The sequence below is a fragment of the Monodelphis domestica genome, chromosome 1 (genome assembly GCF_027887165.1).
Source record: "Monodelphis domestica isolate mMonDom1 chromosome 1, mMonDom1.pri, whole genome shotgun sequence".
NCBI lineage: Eukaryota > Metazoa > Chordata > Mammalia > Didelphimorphia > Didelphidae > Monodelphis > Monodelphis domestica.
In genome coordinates, this window is record NC_077227.1 from 537,635,858 (window position 1) to 537,646,840 (window position 10,983).

Consider the following 10,983-nt stretch of genomic DNA (forward strand, 5'->3'; position numbering starts at 1 on the left):
TGTTCTTGTCCCCAGTGGTTCCCCAAGGTATGTATGTTTCAGGGGCTGAAAATCTCCTATCTCCAATCTTCCCTTGTGGGCATGTGATGTCCTGACTGAAGAAAGAGCACTCCCTAGACCTGGAGTCAGAGGATTGTAGATCTTAAAAGTGCCTTCAGAGCCCATCCAATCCCACCCCCCCCCCCCCATTTTATAGAGGAGGAAACTGAGGCCCATAGATGCTAAATGATTCTCCTAGGGCCCCACAAGGAGTAAGTGTCAAAATCTGGATTTGAACCCAAGTCCTCTGACTCCTGAGTCAACATTCTTTCCTGCACCCTTTTCCTGACCTTTGTGAAGAGTTCTGTGTCCTGGGCTAAGCCACTTTAAACTCTTTGGGCCTCATTTTCAAAATAGGAATAATTGTTCTATTTACATCATAAGTGTCTTCTGAGAATTAATGAACTTGAGGATGCCTTGAAGGTGGGAAAGCACTCAGAGTTATTACATACCTCCATACCCTGATGAATCTATGATCTTATCCATGCAGAGACACCTCTTCCAGTGATATAGATTGCAATGCAGAGGTGCCTGCTTTTCTTGTGCTAGTCTTATCTAGGTCTTATTCTAAGATCCCCGCCAGGGGTCCATCCAAAATTAGGGGGGCCTATTTCCCCACTTTCCCCACGTCCACTTCTTGCTCAGTGATCAAATCAATGCTACCCACGTTCCTGGAAAGGGCATGTTGATTGACTGTCCTATGACTGTCCCTGAACACTCCTTTCTTGAGTCACCATTCCCATATGGGTGCCATTTTCCTCTGCTCCATTACAGGGTACTCTCCATTAGGGCAGGGATTAACTGAATTTTGTATTTGTATCCTCAAAATTCAGCACAGTTCCAGGCCACTTAGTATGTATTTGATAATTTTTTTTTATTCGTTCATTCATTCTTGACGTTACAAGGATATTACTAATGGAGTACACAGGCAGTATAACTAGTGGTTATTCCTAGATCTTGCCTCATGATCAGCCCATTTTCAGCATTCATTTCTTTAATAACATCCTTTATTTTGCTTCTCCTTCATCATTTCTCCACATTGTTATTGTTAGTAGGGAGGTTTATACCCATTCATTTTGGTAGAAAAGTGACCGCGGGTGCTCAGAAGGAATCTTGGGGAGTACAAGCTCTGGGAGATCCTTCCAAGGCGAAACACAGTCGCATCCACGCCCGGTAACTCGCTGTGTGTGCACTGGCCAAGGACCACACCAGATAAGCACAGATAAGCATCAGAAACTGGCCACCAGATGGTTGGGCTCTGGGGCCACTATGACCCAACTCACAAAGACTAAGCAACCTCATCCCGAATGATGTGTGTTCTCTGGCCTCTCTCCACACTCCCTCCTTCCTGCAAAGGGCCTAGGACTGTGGTCCAGATGCACAGCCTGAGGAAAAGCAAGGCCCAGATTAATTGGTAAGCACATGTCTGCCATTCTATAGGGCAACATTACTATGACCCAACCTCCGATGTAGAAATTCAGCATTTTAGGAATTTGTTCAAGGAATTCCCGGATAAATTAGAGGAGATTACAGGGCAGCAAGCTGCTATCCTGGATAGAGTTCTGGGTCTGAAGTCAGGAAGACTCATCTTCCAGAGTTTAAATCTGTCCCCAGATACTTACTAGCTGTGTAACTCTAGACAAGTCACTTAACCTTGTTTGCCTCAGTTTCCTCATCTGTGAAATGAAGTGGAGAAGGAAATGGGAAACCACTCTAGTATCTACCAGGAAGACGCCAAATGGGGGCATGACTGAGCAACAGCAACCTGAGGATAGAAGAGGCTATTTCAGGGAGGCCCTGCCTGAGGCCAGTTCCTATAGAGTAGGGTAAGTTGGGAACAACACGAGACACTTGTAGTGAATCTAAATGTTAACGGAAGGAGATTTATTTAGCCATAGCAGATGTTCAACAGTGCTATATAGTGAAGGCACCATCATGATGTGGCAGAATCTCCTGCCTCTGGGTTGCCTAGGGTGAGCCATCAGGAAGGAGCTGGAGCTCTTCATGGATATTTGTACTCAGGAGACTCGCCCTTGAATGCCCTGAGCCAACTTAGGTAGTCTTCAGGCTGGTTTTAGTACCTTTTAAGGAAAAGAAATAGCCCAGGCTATATGAAGAGAGACTAATAGAAAATTTTCCCACCACCAGGAGTATCAACATTTGTCACACATTTTTACACCACCAAAAAATGTACATCCAACATCTTTAAGTTTAATCTGAACTTCCACCACTTTCTTAAGACTAGATATCAAGAAAATATCAAATTAATCTCTAAATGGCTATTCCAAGATGTAAATGCTCACACTAAAAATTTAGTAATTAGCTCACTTGTTCAAGCTAACTCCAGTCCACTTCTGCCTAGTATCTTTAGCCCTTTGAGCAGTATAGTAAAGCTAGAGGCCAGTAAATATCCCTGCAATAAAAGCATTACTGACTGTAGTATTTGAGAATTGCCTGTCTAATAACCTAAGGTTGTGGGTTTTTTTTTCCTTTTAAGAAAAGTCCAGACCAAAGGATGGTGTTATGAGTTAGCAGAACTATAGAGGGTCTTGGGAGAAGATAGTCCACTAGAGAGTAAAGACTATTATATTGGTTGTCTATAATGTACTGCGAATCTTTTATACGTTTTCTGCATTTTCTGTGGGATGAGATAAAGGCTGTCCTTTATCGAGGATATGGTATTATTTTGCATGCTTGTACAGGAACTAGAGACTCTTTTGCCTGTATATGTAGAATCCTTGGCCAGAGAAACATTTGAACTCGTTAGTCAATGAATAACCATTTATTAAGTGCCTACCTTATGCCAAGCACTATGCTAAATGTTGAAGGTACAAGTAAGAGAAAGAAAGATGATCTCTGTCCTCGAGGAGCTCACAACCTAATAAGGAAAGTGTTAGAATTAATTTGTGGTTGAACTCTGAAATATATTATATACAACACACCAAAGAAAGTTGAAAAGGGGGCAAGGAAGAAGATATCCAGCACAGGGGTAATGGTGGGGTCCAGTCCAAGGAATGAAGCTGGTAAAAAATGAATAGTTGGCTGGGCTGTGAGCTCCCTTTAAATGGAGGCTTTGGAGAAGAGTCCTTCATTCCATTCTCCAGTTTTCTAATCACAGAGGCAAAAGGTACTGAGGTATGAATACCAAAGTGAATTTAATCTCTCAGGATGATAAATTTAATGATGAATTTTCCTGGGAGCATGATGATGGTGGAGTCTCAACCCAAGGAGTAAAGCTGGAAGAAATGAAGAACTAGCTGGTCTATGAGCCTACGTCATTTATTTGTTTGTTTGTTTATTTTTATTTATTTTATTTTAAAGCCCTTACCTTCCGACTTGTGGTAACGGCAATGGGGGTAAAGTGACTTGCCCAGGGTCACACAGCTGGGAAGTGTCTGAGGCCAGATTTGAACCTAGGACCTCCCATCTCTAGGCCCAACTCTCAATCCACTGAACCACCCAGCCGCCCCCTGTGAGCCCACTTTAACTGGAGACTTCAGTTAAGAGTTCATTGCTGTGTCCTTTAGCCCATCATTCAGGAGTTTCCAGAAAACACTCTAGATATGCGAAATGAGCCAAAAAGTTATGATTTTGGTGACTTCACCCAAAGGACCACGGGTTACGGGATCATAGGATTTAAAACTAGAAGAGGTTTAGACATAATTTAGTCCACGTGAAGAAACTGAAGCCTATATGTATATATGCATGTATCCTAGGGTCTATCCCAGGTCAGCTGACTCGATTTGGTGTTCTTTCTTTCTGCTCCACTGTTGCTATCTATCCTGCCCATGATCAAGGGGAGCTTGGAAAAGCTACCACTTAGAGGCTTGGGTTAAAACCGTATCTTATTCTGGTCCCCCTGACGTCCCCTCCTTCTGGTCAGTATAGCAAGTTTTAGCAGGAAATAAGATTACAAAGGAGAACCTGGAAATCATATAAATTGCCTCCAAAATCAAAGGGGCATAATTTACAAATTGTATTATATAATTAAACTAAAATTCAAATCTTAGTCATATGTGCTAAATCAGGGGAAACCATCTAGCCAAAACTTGTCAAGACTTCTGGTTCTATGAGATGTAAATTCCAGACAAACTCCAGACCTCTACAATTCCAGACCAGCAAAACATCAGAAAGGGCTGATAATTTTGAGATATTTAGAGAGATTTTGAGAATTTTAAAGTTTTTACCAGTAACTGAGATGGTTTTTATATGTTACTGAGCTAACTGTAAGGTGGCCCAGATAGGAGTTGGTTTATTTCCCCTCAAAAAAACCCTGTAAAAATGAGACCTCAAACTCCTTGCCATCCCCACAACTCCCTCTCCCTCTCCCATCTCAATTAGGTCCATGCTGCTGAGTGCTCCCAACTCTAATCTATGGTTATGGAAGTGATACATTTTGTTTCTCTCCCTCCCAGTTCCTTTCCCCATCCTGTCTTCCTTCCCCCTCTCATTCCCTGGCACCATGTCACCATTTGCCCCATACCCTTTTCACTGCTTTTTTAATGGACTTTTTGTCTCTTGGGTTTAATTAAAGTGTGACTACTGCCCCCCAAACCCTGCCAATTATGATCTTTCCCAGAGATTACCCAAAGAACCAGCTGTGCCTGCCCTTATTTCATAATTTCATAATTTAATTTTCCAATGCTGCTTGAGGCTATAGCATAGTCAATAGTTGAGAAGCATTTATTACGTGCCTCCTCTGTACCAGGCACAGTGCTAAGCACTGGGGTTATAAATAAAAAAGACATATGTTCAAGGAGTTCATAATCTGATTGGAGAGGACAGTATAAAAAAGAAAGCTGAAAAGGGAAGGGGGTGGAAAGGAGGCACTTGGTGGTATGAGGCACTAACATAGGGGCAATTGAAACCATCTGCTGCTGGAAAGTAGAGAGTTACCTGGAGAGTTCCGAGTCTTCTATAAAGGAAGACTTTAGATCTTCTTCCAGGAAGGCAACTGAGGGCACGGAGAAGGTATTGAGTATCAAAAGCTGTGTTAATCTGCTTGCTGATGAGATTTCAAGTAATGAGCTTATCCTGGTGGAGATTCAAGAAGGCCAGGCAGAGCAGCTGATGGAAAATGAAGACTAGAGACCTGTTCTTGGGGAGATGTAGAAGAGATCAATGAAGGAATGAGAGCTGTCTGTCTGTAGCTTTGGGGGACCTGGGAGTCCTCACCACTGCCCACAGTTGCTGGCTTTTCCCTAGGCTTATTTAAGAAGTTCAGAAGTGGAAAAGATACTTTGGTTGGGTCTGTGGCATCTTAAGAGCAAGACAAAAGAACCAAGCAATGGACCTAACATTGAGATTTCTAGCCTTGGTACATCTAAGTAAGATGTTTTCTAGTTATCTCTGGTGTCTGCTGGAATAGCTTCTTTTCTGTCTTCATTCTGCCCCTGAGTAAATAAGATCTGATTTTCAAAACACTAACCAGGTCAAAAGCTGGAAACCAAGTTTCCCAGGAGACTCTAGTATAGCATTTCCCAAATTAATTTAGTAACAGATCATTCTGGGGCCTGAAATATCTTGACAGAACCTACAAATAGATGAGGAACATGAAATCCCCCTGGGATAAGAGGGTGTAGGGGAACAGACCTTATAATCTACCAAGAAGGCTGGGACATGGTCAGCCTGTGGTAGAGCAGATCTGGGCACCCACTCTGACCAACTGTTATGGGTTAGGGACTTAGCACACAGCAGGAAGAAGCTCTGGCCCTATTCTTAGGGGAAATCCAGGATGTTCTGCCCAGGTTACCCAACCCAGATAACTATTTCCTCATATTCTGGCTCTGAGGTCAAAGCTTTGAACTTCAAAAATCAGGAAACAAACAGGATAAAAGATCTTGGACCTGGGGACCAACTAGAATAAGAGTTTATAGAAGTATGTTATCCTGGAACAGATGTCCATGGAGTAGGAGGCCATTATGAATCCCAAGTGCAAATCCAAGATCAACTATGGGAACAAGATTGAAAAATTTTTAAATTATATTTTCTTTTGCCCCATGTAAAAACAATTTTTAGCATCCATTTAAAAATTTTTTGAGTTTCAGATTCTGTCCCTCCTTATCCCTAGTTCTCCTTTCCCCTTCCTGAGACAGTAAGCAATTTGATATGGGTTTTACATGTGCAATCATGTAAAACATTTTTCCATATTAGCCATTTTGTGGAAGAGATCTCAAATAAAAAAAAGAAGAAAATAAAATATAGCATGTTTTGGTCTGCATTCAGATTCTATCATTTCTTTCTCTGGAGGAGGATGGTACTTTTCATCATGAGTCTTTGGGACTGAGGGAGCAAGATCCTTAAGAAGAATTAAATCAGCCAGGAGCACCCCTGCCATAGAGAAGATGCACCTGAAGAACCAGATCCTTAATGAATGCTGAGTGGCTTATTTCAAGAAGATAGGCCAATAGATTTTGATCTGGGATAATTAGCACCATGGAGCCTCAAGTATCAAATAGCCCTACAGCTAACACAACCACCTGACCATCCATCAATAGTCAAAACTGCCCTTTGCCCCCATGCAAAGCAGGCTCACCACGGACAACAGCTAGACAACCTCATTGTCAACTACTTGCCCCAGAACATGACACAAGAGGAGTTCCAGAGCCTCTTTGAAAGCATTGGGGAGACCAAGTCCTACAAGTTTATGTACAACAAGATCCCAGGGCAGAGTTTCCAAAAGATGCAGAGAAAGGAATTAACACTTTAAATGGACTCCAACTCCATCTGTAAACCATCCAGGCCTCCAATGCTCATCCAAGCTCAGCATCTATCCAGAATGCAAACTTGTGCATCAACAACCTCCTGAAAATGGTGACCCAGAAAGAACTGGAGTAGCTATTTCCACAGTACAGCTGCATTATCACCTTTTGTGCATCCTAGGGGATGAAGTCATTGGTATTTCTAGAGGCATGTGATGCATCTCTTTTGACAAGAAAACAGAGGCAGAAGAAGCCATCAAAGATCCGAAGGACTGACCAGAAGCCCAACACTTCTACTGAACCCATTACTGTGAAGTTTGCCAACAGCATCAGCCAGAAGATGAGCCAGGCCCTGCTCTCCCAACTCTCCCTTTCACCCAAGAGAAGACACAGGGCCTCTGCATCACCAGGGCCAGAGATTCAGGCTGGACGACTTGCTTAAAATCGCTTAGGGTATAAAGAGGTTCTTTCTCATCATAGTTAATAGGATGGCAAGCCTGATTTGAATGAGCATCCCAGGGCACACTGGGACCAGCTGGTGCCTTTTCATCTCTACTGTGACTCAATCAAGAGTGTCCTCTGGCAGTTTTTTGTCTCATTTGGGGCTATGAACAATATCAAAGTCATCTTCAATATCAACATCAACAAATGCAAGGGGTACTGTTTTGTCACCATGAAGGGGCCACCATGGCAATCACCAGCTTTAATGGAAAACATCTGAGAGACTGAGTGCTGCAAGTTTCCTACAAAACCAAGAAAATGCACAAATCCTGAATTTCATATCCTTACTTATTTTTTTAAATTATACATATATGCATACACTCACACAGGAGGAGGAGGAGAGAAAACAACACTTTTTGAGGCTCATGTTCAACCATGAACTTTATGTCTATAAGCCAGTGTTGCTTAAATATTAGAACACTGACTATCTTGAGATGTACCAAGAAAGGGTTTTATATAATACTCCAAAAATAAAAACAAACCCTTGATGCACTGAATGTTTTTTCATAGCTGTCATTGTTGAATATGACCTACATCAACAGTGATGTATGGGGATTTTTACCTAGACAGCTAATTTTATTGACTTCTTTGAAGGGGAATAAGTTAATAGGATAGTTTTTGAGGTGACCATTCCCTTATTTGAAGGGAAAAAATACACACACACACATACACATACACACAATTATACAAAGTAATGGAATTTAAAAAAAATTTTCCCTTTAAAAAAATTATCTCAATCAGATTGGTAAACCTCTTTAACTTCAAATTAAAGAGGAATAATAAAATTCACAAAACAGGAAATAAACTTTTTCAATTTTTAAAGTTTTCTTTTTCCCTTTTTCTATATCATAGGAACTCAGTAGCTATTAGGGGTTATGGTTGTGGTTATGGTATTAACAACTTAATATTATTAATGCTGCCAAAGAGATATTCTCTTTGCTGAAAATGGGTTTCAAGAAAAATCTATTTTTATAAAAAAAAAAATTTCATGAGAGAATCTGGATTTGAGCAAAAAAAACTTTGGCTAGACAATTTAAGGGAAATTTATAATTTTGTTACATTCACACTGCTCTATTAACTTTTTAGATATCAAAACCAGATTCATTTTTAAACATGTTTTAAACCATATTTGTAGCATGTAATAATTTTTTTAAAATACTAATTGCTACAAGAAAGGAGAACAGAAAGGAATCTACTCAGAGTACCATAGTTCCCCATGGTCAAAACCCAAAAGCAAGGTGAGAAGATGTAAGCTAGTTTTTCTTAAGTCATCAGTATGAGATCTCAACAGAAAAGAAACAAACAACTTAAAAGATTAATTTTTTCTTCCAATCAGAATCTTCCCTAGTTTAAGCAGCAGGTGCTATGAAATTATTTACATATCTTAGTGTCATAGTTCAATATGATGTGTTTAGAAAAGAGAAGAACTAAATCCCAAAAAAACTACATTTGGTTTAAAATTTATTAAGGAATTCTGACATTAATTTTGTTGCTTGTGCTAATAGAACTGGGCTGTCAGTACAGTGGAAACACCATTTTTGGTTTTTGCTTGAATCACTTATTTTTTCTTGCCAATGTGAATGATTGCAAATGGGCTAGTTTGGGTTTTTTTTTTAAACCGTTACCTTCCGTCTTGGAATCAATACTGGGTATTGGTTCCAAGGCAGAAAGAAGAGTGGTAAGGGCTAGGCAATGAGGGTTAAGTGACTTGCCCAGGGTTACACAGCTAGGGAGTGTCTGAGGTCAGATTCGAACCCAGGATCTCCTATCTCTAGGTCTGGCTCTCAATCCACTGAGTCACCCAGCTGCCCTCCAAATGGGCTAGTTTTAACATTCTTTTTTTTTTAAGTTTTGAGTTCTGAATTCTCTCCCTCCCTCTCCCCCTCTTTCTCCTCCCCCCAAGATAGTAAACAATAGCATCTAGATTTTACATGTTGAATCATGTAAAAATTTTTTCCATATTAGTCATTTTGTGCAAGAGTTCTCAAATAAAAAAAGAAGAAAGAAAATTGAAATATAGCATGTTTTGGTCTGCATTCAGATGCCATTATTTCTTTCTCTGGAAAAGAATGTCATTTTTCATCATCATCACAAAATTTAGCTAGTTTAACTTTAGTTAAATAATAAATAATTAATAGTTAATTAAAATAGTTCATTAAAATTAATAGTTCATTTAAACTATGAAAAGAAGCATATTATTGTATCATTCTGTTGTGTGTATATTTGTATATATAAATATGTGTATGTGTATAATATAAGTAGCTAATAAGTATATGTGTACAATATAAATAGCTAATAAGTGTTTGAGGTCAGTTTTGAACTCAAGTCTTCCTGACTGCAACCTCAGCACCCAATCCACTGAGACATCTAAATTATCTTTTATTTATTTATTAACTATGGATGAATATGGGTAGCTTGGTGACACGGGGGATAAAGTGCTAGATGTGAAGTCAGGAAGACCTGAGGTCAAATCTGGCCTCAGATATTTACTGTCTGTGTGACCCTGGGCAAGTCACTTTCTCTGTTTGCCTCAGTTTCTTCATCTGTATAATGAGCCAGAGAAAGCAATGGCCAACCACTCCAGTATCTCTGCCAAGAGAATCCCAAATGGAATTACAAAGTGTCAGATAAGACTGAAAAGACTGAATAACAACAAAAGTATGACTATTAGATATTAGTTGGAAGTAGCTACCACCTAATCCCAAGATGGTTGTAAGGATTAAATGAGATCCTTTGTAAAAAAGTAAATTTGTAAAACTGTGTAATTTGTAAAAAGTGTTTAGCCCAGTGCCTGGTGCATAGTAGGCGCTTCCTTCAGAGTAGGGACTTTTGAGTCCCCAACACCTAACATAATACTAATAGACGAATCAGCACTTAAAGATTGTCTTTTACCTAGTAGTGCGACATCTGGGTCGAAAAGTATGAACAGTTTAGTGACTTTTTTTCATGTAATTCCAAATTGTTTTCCAGAATGGTTGTATCATTTCACCAATCCTTTAACCTGGGCTATATTAGCATGCCTGTCTTTCTGAAGTCTCCCCAACTGATTGTTTCTTTCTAATTTGCTGAATGTTGTGGAAAACCAGGAGTTATTTTAGTTTGGATTTCTGTTATCATTCGTGATTTGGAGCAGTCTTTGAAATGGTTGTTGATCATTTGTAATTCTTTCATAAAATGGACATGCTCCTTTTCTATTTCATCTGTTATCTATTTTCCAATTAATCCTTTGTCTTATACATTTTGTGGGAAAGGCTGCATTGAGTGGTAAGGGCTAGGACCATTGGCGATGGCCCTAGGATATGTCTGAGGCCATATTTAAACCCATGACCTCCCATCTCCAGGCCTGGCTCTCTAACCACTGAGCACCCTTGTTGCCCCCAGCTTATGAAATTTTGAAAGAGTTCCCTCTTTCACTCACTTGGTTTCTGCATCTGTAAAACAAGGATAATACCTTTCCTGACTACCTCCCATGGCCATAGTGAGCATCAAAGACATGGCTATGTGAAGTGCTTTTTGATCACTGGAATCTGGAAGAATTCAACTTGAGTCTGAAGAAAATTTAGTAGCAGGGAAAGAATTTTGCTGTAATGCTATGCTCTGCCTCCGTGGTGGTCAGCTTGGTGCCTCCTAGTGACATGGAAGGGACCCCGAGTTCTCAGAGGCAGTGCAAGGGGAGCCCAGGTTCTGGCAGGGCTTGCCACCTGGATCTCCTGGAAGGAAAAGCCCCGTATCCTCAGATTAG

The 10,983-nt window shown here is 40.3% G+C and overlaps 1 pseudogene; it reads left to right on the forward strand.

Moving 5' to 3' along the window:
- Positions 1-3,015: 3,015 nt before the first annotated feature.
- LOC130456512 (ELAV-like protein 4) lies at positions 3,016-7,953 on the forward strand (annotated as a pseudogene).
- Positions 7,954-10,983: the final 3,030 nt, after the last annotated feature.